Source organism: Camelus ferus, chromosome 32 (assembly GCF_009834535.1).
Source record: "Camelus ferus isolate YT-003-E chromosome 32, BCGSAC_Cfer_1.0, whole genome shotgun sequence".
Lineage (NCBI taxonomy): Eukaryota > Metazoa > Chordata > Mammalia > Artiodactyla > Camelidae > Camelus > Camelus ferus.
In genome coordinates this window covers 20,375,615-20,393,194 of record NC_045727.1, presented here as the reverse complement: position 1 = coordinate 20,393,194, position 17,580 = coordinate 20,375,615, and positions in this window count along the sequence as shown.

Sequence of the window (17,580 nt, the reverse complement as noted above, 5' to 3'; positions counted from 1 at the left end):
CAGTCACTCATTCAATCAGAAAGTGTGAGGGCCAAATACAGGCTGGGCAGTGATTCCCTCGATCACAGGGAAAGCTTTGATGCGCCAACCTTTGGCCTTCATGGGGATTCCTTTCTCTGCCAGGAACATCCTGAGATGCTAACTGCCTGCTAATGTTTTCAAATCCCAGCTCTATACTGGAATTTGACACGACATTGTAAAATGACTATAACTCAACAAAAAATGTTTTAAAAAAACATAAATACAAAACAGAAACAGAAAAAAAAAATGCTACTTCTTCTTGAAAGTCATCTCCAATCCTAGATTAAGTTAGGTCCCCCATCTTATGTCCCAAACACCCCACTTCCTTGTTGATTTAATGCTTGACTTCAACATTCTTCAATTCCTTGAGGGTAAAGTTTCCTATCTGTCTTTCTTTTATATCCCCAACATCTAATGCACTGCCTGGGGCACATACATGTACTCAAAAAATATTTGTGAAAAGACGAATACAAGAGGGAATTTCCGGATGTAGACTTCCCCTGTTTGGAAGGTATTATTCATTGTCTTAGGTCATCCCAACGGTAAATGAGGCCGCCACTTTGTAGAGTTTGGTAACAGAGAGTTCTGAAACTTTCAGAGCTTGCAGGACCCTCGGAGCCCAGTCTCTTTGTGTTTCAGGTGGAGAAACTGAGCCCGGGAGCTGAAGCTTATACACCCTGTGCTTCATGGGCAGACCTGGGACAAGAACTCCGATCTTTGAACTCCCAGACCTTCAAACTCCTTTGCCACAACAGCAACAAAAAGTAAGTTCAATTCTCTCGTTAAAGTCTCCTATTTGTTTAGTATGCAATAATTAAGACACTTCCATTGGATATGGAGGACTTTGAGACATTCAATTGCAGCAGAGTAGCTTTCTCATTAAAGGCAGGCATTGGGGGATACTAAGAAAAAAACATTAAAATATGGGCTAAAGAAAACTCAGGCTCAAGTCCTGCATATCTTAGGATATTCCCTAAGGCCTTCATTTTTAAATGGACACAATGACGTTTCTCATAGGAATTTTGGATGTTGGGGGTAAGCATAGCTCAGTGGTAGAGCACATGCTTAACATGCATGAAGTCCTGGCTTCAATTCATTAAAAAAAAAAAAGAAATTGTGTATGTTATATGAAATAATCCATGCATTGTATAATAATTAACTTGATAGACCTTTGTCCCTGGGTTTGAGACTCTAAATCTTTGGGATTTCCTGAGTTCTAGGGGTACCTTTACTATTCATGAGTTCCCTAGATGACACCTGAGTTTATGCTGAGTTGAGGTAACTCAGGACAGGAACTGGTCAACCAGAAAGACCATTACAGGAGTAGGGGTTTGAGCCAGGCGGGTCTGACGGAAGAGGGAGGCGGCTGGAGAATGAGTTCAAATACATGTCTGGTGATTCAATCAATCGATCATGCTTATGTAGTGAAACTCCAATAAAAACTGTAGACACCAGAGCTTGGGGGAACTTCCTGTTCGGTGAGCACATCACTGTGCTAGGAGGGTGAACATCCTGATTCCACGGGGAGAGGGCATCAAAGCCCTGCCTCCGGAACCTTCCCAGGTCTCACTCTGTGTGTCTCTTCAGTTGGTTGGTCCTGATTTGTATCCTTTATAATGAAACTGTACTCATGAGCATAACACCTGCCTAAGTTCTGTGAATCAGTCCAGAGAACTATCAAACCCGAAGAAAGCAAGGGAGCCCTCAATTGAAAAAAAAAACAAAACAGATGATCAGAAGTATGGTGATCTAGGGGACCCCTGGGTTTGTGACTGACATGTGAAATGAGGACAGTTTTGTTGGGGAGTGTGCCCTCAACTCGTGGGGTCCACATTGATTCCAGGTGGTTAGCAGCAGAGTTGCATCTGTAATAATAAGAAGTGCCCATAAGAGGCTGTGGCCACAATGGTCTCGTCTCTGGCAGGCCACCTTCCTTATTCCCCTCCCTCTGGTGGTCTCAGAACCCCTCTTCTCTCCTGGCAACCCACCACTACAGCAGTAGACACTTAATGAAAACCAAATGATTCAAGTTCCTGCAGGACCTTTCCCTAGGAGCTGGAGAGTGTGCACGGTGGGCCTCCATCAGTCTACCACCTAGAGGAGTCGGTCTGAGTGATGGAGAGAAAGAAGGCCTTACGAATCCATGAGACCTGGGTCAAGGAGTACTTTGGGGACTTCCCAGCTACATGGGCCAACAAATTCACTCCTATCATTATGAGGTGGTTTTTTTTTCTTTTGCTCGTTTGAACTGGATTTCTGTCACTTGCAAACAGGATTCCCAATTAATCTAGCACCTACTATCGTGACCTATATTCAGTAAATAGTCACTGATGGTAGCTACATTGTAAGACAGGGAGAGTAGTATTGAAACGCCCCAATTTTTCTTTTTATTTGTAGCCCACAACCACCCACACGGCTCCCTTCAGTGAATAACGAGGCACATGGCCACAGATCCTTTGCTCCTCGTCTTTTGAGGAGTAGGGTCTAATTCCTCTATCCTGGAACCTAAGTTGGCCTGACTGACCTGTTTGACTGACAGAATAAAAAAAATAAAATAAAATAAAAAAAGTTCTGGGACTTCTTAGACGTGACCATAAGAAGCCTTGATCTTCCAGGCCCAGTCCACCGCGACGCAGGAAGTCAGGCTACCTACCCTGAGACCTCTGTGCTGGAGGGACCACCTGGGGAAGCCTGGGGATGACATCAGAAGAAGGCAGTGCCCAACCAGCCCCCCAGCCAATTCAGTCACCCCAGTGGAGACCCCACGTTGTGTGTGAGACAAAGAATGAGCCATCCCACCAAATCCTGCCCAAATAGGAAGCTCATAGGCAGGCTCACATGCCCCTGCGTTTCAGGGAGGTTGGTTATGCAGTAATAGGAAGTGTTTGCTGCTGCTGCTACTAAGCACTGAGTAACACCAGTAAACACCTGCTCAGTGGTTCCTACGCACCAGGTACTTAAGAGGTACCATCACGTTGATTCACCAGAGCAACCCAAGGAGGTATGTACTATTACCGTCCCCATTTCAGAGAAGAGGAAACTGAAGAGCAGAGAGGTGCAGCCACGGGCACAAGGTCACACAGCTAGGATATAACAGAACCAAGAGCTCAACCGCTTGGACTCCAGAGCCCGATCTGTTGACCAGCACATTCTATTGCTTCTCGACTATGCTGTGAAAAGCAGCAAGCTGGGCCCCTTCTGGAATTTGGCCACAGCCACAGTTTCTGCCTCAAACAGAGCCCTGGCCGGACCCAGTGTACGCCAAAAGGGAGTGTTTAATTCATAACCCTGTGGGCAAAGTTAAGAGAATGGAACCAGCAAGGGTGCAGAACCTTCTGGAAAAATCGGGAAAATGGTATCTATCTATTCCTCTTCTGCCTCCAAGGTTATCAGAACTGGGTGGGGGCTGAAGCTGCAGGAGAGCCACGAGAAGAAATGTGGCTTTTCTTAACCCAAAGCAGCCTCTGCAAAGCTGCCACCTGGAAATGAGGGAGCCACAGGATGAAACACTCCAACCTCTCTCTCCTCCCTCCCTCCACCCTTCCAGCTGGTGCCTCTCATGAGCTCAGCCCAAATGGAAGCCACAGGGCAAGGGGCCCACTGAGGCAGCCCATGCAGGTTAGTTTCCCGGGCACAGAGCAGGGTGGAGAAGGACACGGTTCAGACCTGGGCAGACAGCATAGCTCTTTGCATGTGTTCCCTATTTCCCACGCTTGGTACAGGTGGAAATGAGCCATTCCAAAAGTCAGATGAAAATGCATGAGATATATTGTCCTCCTGGGGTTTCTGGAGTAACTAAACCCCAAACTCAACTCCATTGGCTTCTGTCACCTTCCCTGAGCTCATTTCCAAAAGGAAATAACACCTGCCCCAAAGCTCCACCTGCCGCGGCCACCTCTCTGAACCTCCAGCTGCCAGGGGCTGACAGTAAGTCACAGAAGCAGACTGATTTCTCAGGGGAGAGATGAGCAGAGTGAAGGCAGAATTCCTCCACGCCCGGGATGAAAACCCTTGTGTGGGAAGGCAGATGAGGGAAGCTGGAAAGGGGGTCGGGGAGGGTGGGATAAAACTTTGCCTTTTCCAAGAACCGGAAACGATCAAAAGAATGTTCTCTATACTGACCACGGTCAACAGTCAACTAAAGAACTTCTGGGCTTCGCCTCTGCCTTCATTATATGCTTTTCGATTTCCTGGGCTGGCAGACTTCTATTCATTAGTTGTTGTTCAGGTTAATCCAGCTTTTCATTCATGGACTTACCTTCTCCCACTTAGCGTCCAAGTTCAAAATGTCACTAACAACCTAGTGACATTAGGGTCCAAACCCTCAATGGTCAGGGAATTATAACTAATGAATAATATGTTCAACCAATTTAATTCCAGGAGCGGCTCGTTAATATATCAAAAGACTTTAAAATGTGCACCCTCTTTGACCCTAAAATTTCCTGTCTTGCAAATACGAGGTGTTTTTTTTCTTTTTTGCCCTAAAGAAATAATTATGGACGTGCACAGATATTCAATTAAAAAGCTGCTCACTGAATTATTGTTTAGGTCGGCGGAGACTGAGAACAATGAATATTTAACAAAAAACAATGATAATGACACTTGTAACGATAACAATTAACGTGTTAAATAGTGTTTCCCATGTACCCAGCACCATTTTAAGCACTTTGTCTGTGTTAGCTCATTTCATCCCCCACAACGACCCTATGAGGTTGGTATTATTTGTTTGGTCCATTTTAGAGCTAACACAACTGAGGAACAGAAAGGTTAAGCACCTTATCCAAAGTTACACAGCACGTGAGTACGGAACCACAGAAGCTCACGTGTAACCCTCACTTGTCAGACTTTGGGGCAAGAGAGAAAATGGAGGCTTACAGACCATTTGAAAAGTTTTACATCAAGCTAACCAGCTGTGAAGTCCTGTGTTTCCTATCCTCTGGTCTGGCACGTATACTTTCATTATGACCTAAGAGGTCAACCCAATGTTGAATCCCCAGACCCTGGAGTTCTGTGCCTGGATGGGCTGGCATTACTCAGCCCATGGCCAATAGCTGCTCACTTTCTCTTCCCACCCCTGGCTCCATCCCATGACATCAAAGGCCACATACAGATGCATGTGGACGTGATGCCAGCCAGCACATCCAGGCTCCACCAAGACCCCTCCATCTACACAGGGGCCCCCGACACCTCTCAGGTCCAGGGATGCACACACGGGAAGCACTTCCTCAGGAAGATGCCAACACAGGCCCGAGAGGCAGATTCGGGGCCGTGCGAGTAGGAAATTCCAAAGTCCCAGGTATCGGGGGTGTGGTTCGCAAGGGGACATCATGGGTCCCAGAGAAGTATATCTTCTCACTCCACAGACTCCTCACCCATGGCAAGAGATGGGGTGGGAGGAGGATCAGAGCAGAACCCTCTCGAGTGTGGGTCCAGAGGATGGATTTCTTTTCTTTTTTAAATTGAAGCATGGTTGATTTCCTGTGTTGTGTTAGTTTCAGGTGTACAGACTGAATTCTAAGTGAAGTAAGCCAGAAAGAGAAAGAAGAACACCATGCTATCACTCATATGTGGAATCAAGAAAGAAAGAAAGAAAGAAAGAAAGAAAGAAAGAAAGAAAGAAAGAAAGAAAGAAAGAAAGAAAGAAAGAAAGAAAGAAAGAAAGAAAGAAAGAAAGAAAGAAAGAAAAAGAAAAGAAAAGAAAAGAAAAGAAAAGAAGGAAGGAAGGAAGGAAGAAGACAAACGAACTTATTTACAAAAGAGAAACAGACTCACAGACAAAGAAAACAAACTTATGGTTACCAGGGTGGGGAAGGAGGTGGGAAGGAATAAACTGGGAGCTCGAGATTTGCAGATACTGGCCACTATATAAGAAATAGATAAACAGGTTTATACTGTATCGCACAGGGAACTATATTCGATATCTTGTAGTAGCTTATGGTGAAAAAGAATATGAAAATGAATATATGTATATTCATGTATGACTGAAGCATGGTGCTGTAAACCAGAAATTAACACAACATTGTAAACTGACTGTACTTCAATAAAATAAATATTTTAAAATTTAAAAAAAATTTTAAAAAGTACAGTTCATGCTTCCCCAGATAACAAAGAGATCATACTGGACTTTCTAGGAAACATCAAATGTGAGAGATAACAGAGTATGGTGGGGGTGCAAACACATTTCCTACACACATGGGAAAACTGCATTTCCCAGCTTCCCTTGCAGCTAGATTGGAGACAGGTGACTGCATTTTAGCCAATGGAAAGTGAGCAGGTCATATACGCTCTTTGCACACCCAGCCCATAAAACTATTCCATGTGGCTCTCTACTCCTTTCTCCTCCTGTTATGATCTCAGAAGCCACGTGCTCCAGAAGGCACACCTACATAATGGCAGCAAACTACCCAGTCTTCAGCATCACTGAATGAGCAGGATGAACAACATCCTGGTTTACTTGGGACTCAAGGAGTTCTGAGTCTCAAGATTTTCAGTCCTGAAAACTGACAGCTCTGGGGAGAACTGGGACGAACTGGTCACTTAAGCGAGCGAGAAATAAGCTTGCGTTCTGCTTTGCCTCAGCGATCTTTACATTAACCTGGCACAGCCGCGGAGCCCAGGCTCTCCAAACGACTACAACAGGGAAAATTCAGTGCCTAAAGGTTGGAATGTCCAGCCTAACGCTTCGTTCCAGCGCACTATGCAACCCTATGACTTTTCATAGTTCCCTTTAACTTTCTGGACCACAGTTCTCTGACCCATACAAAAGAGACAAGAGTAGAGCCTGCTCTGGAGTATCACTGTGAGAATTAAATAAAATGCGGTTCTGCAATAGTGAAAAAATCTTTGAAGTTATACATCACTGTGCACACGTGAGCTTTACAATTATTAGGACAGCTCATTGGAAGATAACAGACTTCAGAATTTCCATCACGTGGCATTCACCATGTGCAGGACACCGTCCCAAAACCCTCAAAAGACAAACCAAGTTGGCCTGAAGTGAGCCCTCAGTCCCTCGTCTACCTCACAAATATCTATTTGGCTCTTCCTGTGTGCAAAGCATGCTAGACGCTGGGGATGCAATTATGAACCCAGATGTGCTCACTCATTAAACACACACTCGTTAGGCTCCAATGGCAACGGCATGTCAGATGCTCCACTGGACTGGCATACAGGTGTATCTTATTTTATTGTGCTTTGCAGATACTGAGTTTTTTTGGGTTTTTTTTTTAACAAATGGAAGGTTTGTGGCAATCCTGCATCGAGCAAGTCCATCGGCACCACTGTTCCAACATTTGCTCACCTTGCATCTCTGTGTCACATTTTGGCAATTCATGCAATATTTTGAGTTTCTTCATTCTTACTGTATTTGTTACGGGGATCTCTGATCAGTGATTTTTGATGTTACAATTGCAAAATGATTACAACTTGCTGAAGGCTCAGATGATGGTTAGCATGCTTTTTTTTTTTTTTTTTTAGCAATAAAGCCCTTTTAATTAAGGTATGAACATTGTTTTTTCAGACACAATTCTATTGCACCCTTAACAGACTAAGCATAATGTAAACATAACTTTTATATGCACCGGGAAACCAAAAAATTCGTGTGACTCACTTTATTGCAGTGTTTTGGCACTGAACCCACAGTATCACTGAAGTCTGTCTGTACAGAGATTAAACATGAGGGAAAGCATCTTAGCCTCATGCAGCTTGTGTTTTTGCAAGAAAGGCAGCTATTGGACAAATTACGACAGAATTAATTCATTAATGCCAACTGGGATGCATGTTATGAAGTTCAGGGGAAGAAATGATCCAGCAGACTTTTCTGCCAGCATCCCCAGGGAGCCTGAAGACTTGTTCCATCTTGTTAGCACTTGAATGGAGACAATTGCACTGAACACATTTTGGCCTTTCACTCCTTAGTCGTCATCCAAAGGCCCTGGAGCTTTCACATTTGTGCCTTTCACACATTCCTTTGTATTAGGATTTTTTCTTCTTAAAGAAGAAAAGCAAGACAACAGGAAACACACACACACACACAACACACCCCTTACACCATCCTTTTTTCTTCCAATGATTACATAACTGCAAGAAAGCTTTCCAAGACTTGCCGTGTAACTCTACCAAACCTATAAACTTCTTGAAGCTTAGCTGGCAAAGAAGTCGATGCCAACAGTACATAAAACCCTTCGCGGCTGGGTGTTCCAGCAATCTGAATTCATATAAAAATGTCTGGGCCCTTAAAATCTACTCAACAGAAGCTGCTAGCTTTGACATCGGCTCTCCCCAACAATTACAGATTGCAAATCCTCGCTGGAAGAGTAGGGTCATCTTGGGGAGGGGAAATGGGGAATTAGGTGGAGAGAGACCCAGGGGGACAGGGTGGGAAAAGAAGAGGTGTAAACTCCAGTTGTGAGGATTGCTTGGGGGAGAGAGGGATTATTTCCAGGAAATTGCACCGGAAAACGTAACCTCGAGTAGGCGGCTGATGGTAAAATCAGTTTTTAGTGTGGGCAACCAGCTAGACTCAGGAGGCAGAAGACGTGTAAAAAATGAACTCTGAGTCAGAGGCTGCAAGTACCATGCCAGGCATCTTGGGTGGCAGGACAGGGGCGTGAGGTATAAAAACTGGAGGAGGAACAGAGAAGACGTCTGGAGAAGGGAGGGAAGCGCAGTCCGAAGGCACGCCCAGGGAAGCCGCTCTCCTTTGCCGAGACAGCAGCCTGTGGTTGGGGACCTGTGGATGTCAGCTGCCTCCGCCCCTCCCTTTCTCTTAGCCCCACTAAATTCACAGGGTTTGGGGAAGCCACCATGGGAACAAGAGAAAGGAAGGTTCTACCAGACACAGAAAAGGATGGCACCTTACGTGCCTCTCCCCTCAACTCAAGGGGTGTGCATGGAACCATCTGATGGAAAGGAGAGAAAGCTACTGACGTGTCCAAAGACCTCTCAGCTTTCTCACAATCGGACCAGAAAGCAGAAGTGAGATTGCCAATCGACAGGAAAACCAGAGAGAACTTGCAAGGAGAAAGAAAGAGACTGTTAGAATTCCACATGGCGACCCGGAAGCCATTGGGCTTTGATCGAGAGCCTCTGTGTAGTTTCAAATCCCTGAGTCCCCTGTGCGCCGCCCAGACCTACCCGCTGAAATGCACAGAGGTCATGAGTTAGTGCTGCCGACCATGTGCAGAATGTGGAGGTCGGCGGAGCCTTCAGCCCCGCCCTCTGGGGTTTAGGCCAGATCTGTCCAACAGGAGGGGTTCCTGGCTGGGCAGAGGACAGAAGGGACTGGGAACCAGAGCCCAGGGCTGTCCCACGGGGCCTCCTATGTAATGAGAGGGAGAATGCTGACTGTACAGGGATACTGGAAGAAAGGGATCCTTCTTTTCCTCCCAACTTGAATCAGACTCAATAAATAACGACGCTGGGTGTAGAAGGAAAGATAACGGGTATTTTTTAAGATAATCTTGTCAACAGGTTGACTAATAGCTAATAATAATACCAATGATAATAACAGACAGCTAACACTGAAAGCACAGATCAGTACTTCTGGTGCACACCCACGTATATTTAAATAGGAGGAAAGAGACATATTTACATATTTCCTCCTACGTGCGTACGATATTGCTAGAAGGAAAGATAAGAAGTCAGTATAACCAAATGGCTCAGAGAAGGGGGGAACTGCGTGGCTGGGGGCCAGGAAGGAAAGACTTTTCACTCTATGCCCCCTTTTACCTTGTGATTTTTTGTTTTTTTTTTTAGCCAGAGGAATGTTTTTCCTCTTCAAAAATGGGTTTTTTAAAAAAAGTAAGTGCTAATATTTACCAAGATCTACAGTGTGCCAGGCACAGCGCCCAACACTGAGACTTAGAGATGAAAAATATGAAATTACTGCCCATAAATATCTCCCGGGCTGGCAGGGGAGGTGGCTGGCGTACCAGTGGCTGTGAGGCATGGCTAAAGGGCTGAGGGCAGAGGTGCTCGGAGCAGAGTGCTTGGCAGAGTAGTTGACAGAGGGAGTTCCCAGAAGCCTGGTTCATTCACTTAGTTTGATGCAGGAGCTTAAATAAGTTGTTATACCTCTCAAGACGTCTGTTTCCTTGCTTACAAAGTGAGAATAATGATGATGGTGAAGAAGAAAAAGGAGGAGGAGATGGGGTGAAAATGTGATGCTGATGTGGATGACGTTGGAAGAAAGAGGAGGAGAAGGGAAGATGGAGGAGGAGGAGAGGATTTCAGTGGATTGCTGTGGGTATTAAATGAGATGATGATTCTAAAGTTCTCAGCACAGGATTTGATGCAAACCCTCAAATCACTGAAGGCAATGATTACCGAGAGTAACAGGAGCGGCTACGAGAGTGTTACTAAGGGAAGACTCGAAGAGTGACACATTCTGGTGTGGAGGATTGGGGAAAGCTCCATGGGGGTCAGGCATCTGAGCCGGATCTTAACAGGCAGAAGGATGGGTCGAATTTCAGCATTGGTCAGGGGACAGTCAGCAGTCAGAACAGCCCAGGCAAAGGCTTGTAGCTCGGCTGGTGACGCTGAACTCTCTCTCTTGGTGGAGGTCCACAGAGCGAAGCTCTGATTCAGGTGGGAGGAGGGGCAAGGGAAGGGAGATTGAAGTTGGAAATGCCAGATCATGGGGCACCTTGGAGGTTTTGATAACGTCTTCTTGCCTCTCTGTCTCTCCATCTTAACAACCTGGTCGTCCTTTTGTCAAATCAAGTCCATCCACACTTTGGAGGAAGGTTTCATGTATGCAAGACACACGTAAACTCACAATGCAGGAAGCAAATAGGGTGATTTTTTTTTTTAAGGACACAAATCATGTTATATTTCTTCTTTCTGCCTTTAAAAATAACGTGTAAGATCATTATATATCTTAATTGCTTGTGCTGCTATTGGTCAGGTTTTCTGCTACTTGAATCAAATGCATCCTCGTGGATAAGTGGTAGTATTAATTCATTTGTGTTCTGTGTGTTTGATTTGTTTTTTTTGGAGTTTCTGCTGTTTTGTTTTGTTTTTATTTTGTGCATAGAGATATCTTTGTGACTAGGATTTGCCTTAGGACACTGAGTGGCAATAAAAACTGAATGTAGACCATATTATGTTGGGATAACATTTCATTATGGGTGTTTATTGCACTGAAAGTAAATTTCGTTACTTCTTAGCTAACTTACACATACAACAAGAAATAGTTACCAAACATTTTAGGGCTGCAACTCTAAAACATGGATTTCTTCTTGTCCTTTCACTCATATGGATCAGACTGACTGAAGAATATCCTGAGATTTTAAGGTACCCTTTTTTTTTTTCAATGTTACCATTTGCAGTTACTAAATGTCTCTTAATCCATAGTGTCCTGACATTGTGACAACTAAGAACAAGCTGAATGAAGTTGTACAATGTCATAGCTAATATCTGATTTCACAGTTTACGTTCATCACAATAGCCACATTTTCCCAGTGTCCGATTTTGTTTGGTATATATTAACATTTGAATGTCATAAATTGAACCTGTAAAAAATACTAATTGTTATCTACTTTCTATATGGATGCTCCCCATAAGGTTGGTTTGTTTATTTTTTGAAGAAGGATTTGTTTTTGCTGGATGATGACAATGATGATGATGATAATAAGAAAGTTTGGAAAGAGTGAATATTAACAGGTCTTTCAGACCTGGGTTCAAATCCTGCGTCTGCCACTTCCCAGCTACATGACCTTGAGTAAGTGAGTTAACCTATCTGAAGCCTCAGTCTTCTCATCCTAAAACTGAAGTAATTCCTCCTACATCTCAAGTTTGTTGGGTGGACGACAAGCGGTCCCATCTTTTCATCAACTCTGACTCTTTAGTGGAGGCTTCCTGGAGAATTATCTTTAAGAGGTTTGAGACTTAGTCCAAGCTCAACAGGAAAGAGCTCAGACATCAATTAGTAATGTCTGCTGTGGGTACAAGAGGAAGAAATGGTTTCTCAAAGGCCCCAGATCTACTGAACCTGATGCAGAGAAAGGCAACTCTGAAAGACTAAATAATTCACACATTACTAAATATATATGTTTATATATGTATATACATATATATATTTCACATATACCACACATTCATATATATGCATAAATATGCAAATACATGTATGAATATCTGTATTTATCTCTCTCTTATCTACCTATTCGCTCTCTCTTTCTCTTTCTCTCTCTCTCAATTTCAAAGCAACCTACTAGCATGAAAAGATAAATTTCCACAGAAGCACGGTTCTAAATCCTGTGTTAGCAACTATTTGCCAAGCTGACGTCATCCACATTCTGCTGGCTTCTGGACACCCCCATCCTCAAAGAGTCTTCCTGCATCTTTTTGTCCTGGTCCTACAGTTGTGGTCCTCCCTCTCCCTCCCTCTGAGACGGGGCTATTCTGGCACACAAGCGTTTGGCTGGAAGCCTTTAGCTGGAAAGCAAAATTTCCTTTTGCCAGGTTGATTAGGTGAAGAGATTCATCTGACTTAGTTTCTTTGGTGTTTAGAGATAGTTAATGCTTAGCAAAATGTAGCTTCCTTATTCTTTAGGAGAAGAAACTGTTTTGTGTGTGTGTGTGTGTGTGTGTATATACATTTAATTAATATATATTTCAAAAAGCCTTTCTGGACATCCAATGACTCTTGCAAAACAACATGTTGATGAGTTAAGTGTAAATGAATCAGAACCATGTGGCTTGAATTTTCTTCAAAATACCCTAGGGTTTAAACTGAAGGGGAAAAGGTACTTGGAGAGAGGAGGAAAAAAAAAAAAAGTTTTGGGTCTTGCTGAACCTAAATCATTTGAAAAATAGTTTAAGATGTTCGCTAAATCCAAAAAGCAGCTTTGCTCCCACCACATGGCGATGTCAAAGGGGCTCTTCAGACGAGCTTAAGCCTAATTTTAATTTCTTGCACATGTGGTTAAAAAAGTCTCTGAGGACTCTCTTAAGCCACTGTTCGAGGGAGTGCTCAGCGTTTTTTGTGTGTGTGCATCTCATTTGCATAACAATGGCCTCCGGCCCAGCTTTCTCCCACTCTTGTTGCACAAGACAGGGTCTGGTCTGCTCTATTCCACCCATTTCTTGGGCCCTGGTCCTCTTTTCTCTCCATGCTGAAGGCCTTGAGAGCTGGCCCCTTACCCCCACTCTTACTTGTTTTCACTCGGGGGGGGGGGGCTGGCTTTTGCTTGAGGGTATATATGTGGGCATTTGCAATATTATTCCCAGGTCTTCTCGGAATTTCCTTGGAATCCGCTCCCAAGTAAATCCCTGCAGGACGCTCCTTGTTTAAACAGACTGGGCAAATCCCCAGGAACTGGGGTTATTAGGCATAGCTTCCAGGGGTTCAGAATATCCCACGGCCCTTTGGGGTATCTCTCCAGCTGTACAGACTCAACCAAATAGTCCAGAATGAACCTGAGAAAGGTCCAGAACAGTGGTTTTCAATGACAGTAGCATCACCCACTAAGGGGAGTGTCAGAAATTTGTGGGGACATTCCTTAACTGTCTCAGTGATTGTGAGGTGCACTAATGACATTTAATGAGCAAGGGTCAGGGTGTGAGATGTCCGGTAATAAACAGGACCCTATGAAAGATTGCCCTGTGTCTCACAGGACTTTTCAATGCACCACTAGACATTTCTGTAGGTGAGAAATATGTCAATAATTATTGGAGCCCAGAACCTAACCCTGATTTTATATATATAAAAACAGAAGTCGTTTTCCTCAGTTTTGACATACCCTGAATTTTCCAAACATGCCACCCGCCATGCCATCCAAGGGAAAATCGGACTTGGCTGTGTTCACGGCTAGATGGAAAAATGTGTCATTCATGTCAATGCCATTAACAGGATTTGAGTTGCCCACACACTGCACACCCACATCAGCTGCTCCATTCCCAGCAACTGGACACGTAGGGCCGACACAGGACGATCTGTCATGCCTCCTCCTTGTCCTATTTCTCATTTATGCTGCAGTTACATATGTGTGTGTAGGCAGGTTACCTACCTATAAATTATATATGTGGGATTTACAATCTATCATTTTCACTTCAGCATAGTAAAGGGAGGTTACATAACATTTGATACAAAAGGTGGCATTAATTTTGACATGAGAGAGAAATCGATATGATATGGATGAGGAATTAGTGTCAAATAATGAAACACATGGAATCCAGAGTTCAGAACCCTGGGTTCTCATTTGTGTCCACCACTAGCTCATTGTGTGATCCTGGACAAGTCTCATTTTCCCCCTGAGCCTTGGTTTCCTCACCTCGACCATGAGCACATTAGACTTGATCATTGGGTCGCCAACTTCCTCAAATGTCATGAGTAAAAAGTGCTACATGTCTGCTTACTCAACTCAGAAAAAAAAATCCCATTCTTCCTTATATTTCATAGTGAAATGTGCCCTCTATCATTTCTTCACAAAACACGCAACAATTTGAAACAATGTTTAATTTTACCTCTTTGTACAGGGACCTCACCACTGATGAATTTCCCTGGACTTGGAGAGTCCAAGTGCAATGACTCATGACTAAGACTCGGCTTTAATGATGACGAGGGGGGAGAGAGAGAGGTAGAAACTGTGCGAAATACATCAGCTATTTCTTGTCAAAAAAAGAAAAAGGAGGATCCACTGCCCAGCTCCTGCTCAATGGTTACTTAACATGCATGGTTTATGTCCCCAGATCTTCTAATCATCTAAGATCCAACCAAAAGCAAATAACAGTTGAATTTTTCTGCAGGTCTTTAGAAAAAAGTTCAAGATCTCATCCGATAACACATTTGGGTGACTCCTTTCTCCATCCCAAAGAGCAACTGCATTAGTACTACGTCTGTCCCTTTCCTTATTTACCCACGGGTTTTATTTTTATTGTTTTTCGAGAACTAGTTGGTAACAAAGAAATATGAAAAGAACAATTTGTAACATATGCTCACACTGGCTAATGGGGACGTGGGAATGCCTGTTTTGCATTTAGATTTCTGATATCATCTCGTTATAGTGTCTGGAATATCCCCTTTGGTCAAGGCAATGCCAGAAGTCTTGTTGGGAAATGGTGAGAAGTCTTGAACCTGCCAGATGCCTGGTTGCTGGATTAGCCAAAGCAGCCCTGGGAAGGGAGACGCCAGGGTGCAAGGCCAGCCTGGTGTCCCAGCCTGGGTATCGCGTCTGCCTCTCTCCCAACAGACGCGTGCCTGGGGCAAGTCACTTAACTTCTTAGCTGTAAAATGAGGACTATGAGCTAATCTATTTCAAAACATCTACAATTGCCTAATTCCTAAAATTCCCCCACCCCGGCCAAGCCCATTGACCCAGAAGAGAATTCGAGAAAAAGTTGTACAGTGATAGGATCCAAGACAGGACTAACTGAATGAGTGGGTAACCCACCTCTGCATTTTTATCCACCCACTCTCCACTCCCCTTTCTCTGCATAACAACACCCAGCATTCCCTCTGAACCATCACCCGTCTCCTATTTTCAGGCCACATGGCAACCGTGGGCTGACTCTGGCCATTGTATTCCAGAGAAGGCATGTGACCTAGTTCTGGCCACTCAGAGCATTTCTTCCTCCTGGCTAGTGATTGGCTCAGGAGTGGATATGTGACTCACAACAGATCAATGGGAGTCATCCCTGGGAGGTTTGCTGGAATCATGGGAAAAGTGACTTTCTCTGTCCAGCCTGAATTGATAAACTAGGAAGATATAAAAACTGGAGCTTCTACGTAGCCGTCGTCATCACGGAGTCAAGGTCTGCTTCAGAGTGAAGCCAGCTAACAGAAAGCAGAGCTGAGGGAGGGAGAAGGACTTTTTTCAGACAACACGGCTTCAGCCTCTGAATGCAGTCAATGGCTAGAGCTCATTCTATCGCATGAAGAGCCTTCTTAGTTTATATGAGAAAATATTCCTTAAAAGAAGAAATCCACGTGATCTTGAATAGAATTTTTGGGGGGAGGGGGAAGGGGGCAACCAAAGGAGTCCTGAACTGAGTGTCAAAATAATGACGTGAGCACAAACTGCCATGGATTTCCTCGGCCACCACCTTTGGTGGGACAAAGAGGTCAGGCCACGGGGGACCTTGCCTCTTGTCTCAGCTTTGCAGGACTAACGATGTGATGGAGCAGGGGGTTTACCCACTCTGTGCTTCAGATACTTTTTCTATCAAAGAGTTGAACTTGAGTAAGGTGGTGAAAGCTCACAGACGATACCTTGCTCGCTTGCTTACAAGAAGTAGAAACCCACTGAAACTAACTGAGGTCAAGGAGGACTTATTGGAAGCCCTCAACTTGCTCCAAGTAAGTAATAAAAGCGGGCCTCACAATCCTCTCTCTTCTGGATGCTCAGGAAATCTCCAGTCACCACGCTTCCTTTCCTCAAGTGTCTCCTTGCTTTCTTTCCCCTCGTTGTAGGGAGTTATTCTTTAATGCTCTCCCCAAACGTGGCCATCCTAGTCTCAGCAAAGCCAAGCCAGTATCTCAGAGTCCCCTATTCCAGATTCCCGGGACAGAGAAATTGGATTGACCCAACCTGGTCTAGGTGTCCAAGATATGCTCAACTAGTGAAGGTATGGCCGTCCTTTCTTCCAACGGAAGAGTAGGTAAGAAAGAGCCTCCCACAATAATTATGGATAGCAGGTACTTAAGAAATACCATTATTTCTCCTCCTCTTCCTCCCCCTCCTCCTCCTCCCTTTCCCTCTCCTCTCTCTCTTCCTCTCTTCCCCACTCTCCTCCTTTTCCTTCTTCACCTGCATATTCATATCAGTGGTATATAGATTCATTTCACCACTCATCCTTTCCCAGAAATTTCTTCCTCAATTTTCAACGTGAAGAGAAGAGAAAATAATTTACTCTCTAAACATGAATTCTAGAAAAAAGCCCCTTTAATGCTTAGTTTCATCTTTAGAATTAATCTAACGATATCTGACCCACTCACCTAGCAAAGCGGCTGGAAGACAATAATGGATTTAAAAGAGCTCTGACAATGTGAGCATTGTCGTTAACGAGGACATCCCCCTCTGCTCCCCACCTCCGTGAGGTTATTAAAGGCAACACAGTATTCAGTCTGTTTTTCTAGTACCCAGAACAAGAAGTGCTATCACAGAGCTAAATAATTTCTCAAAAGAAACACTGCCGACAAATCCCCCGTTTCTTCAACAAGAGATTTTTCTCCAAAAGATTTAATTTGGTCATGGTTTCGCAGGCCCTAATAAAGGCCCTAAAACTCTGCTCTCGTCCCTTTGGAGTGGCATAATCTGTGAAACCCAAAACAGAGACGTGCTCCTTATGACACTGTTATTTAACCTGGATTCTCTCCAAACTTGGCCCTTCCAGGCAGCAGCCGCCGGGTCCAGCAGAGTGGGTGCTGGGAGGCTGGCCTCAGAATAAACACTGTGTGATTCCTGGAATCTGGAGGCAGACTCCACTGCCCTTGGACTCCCTTCGGCGGCAGATCTGGGGTGCCGGGCAGCTTTATTACAACCTGGCGTGGCCGAGGCAGCCACTCAGCCTGTCAACAGCCAGCAGCCAAGAGGTGAGCCTTCCATCAGGGCCGGA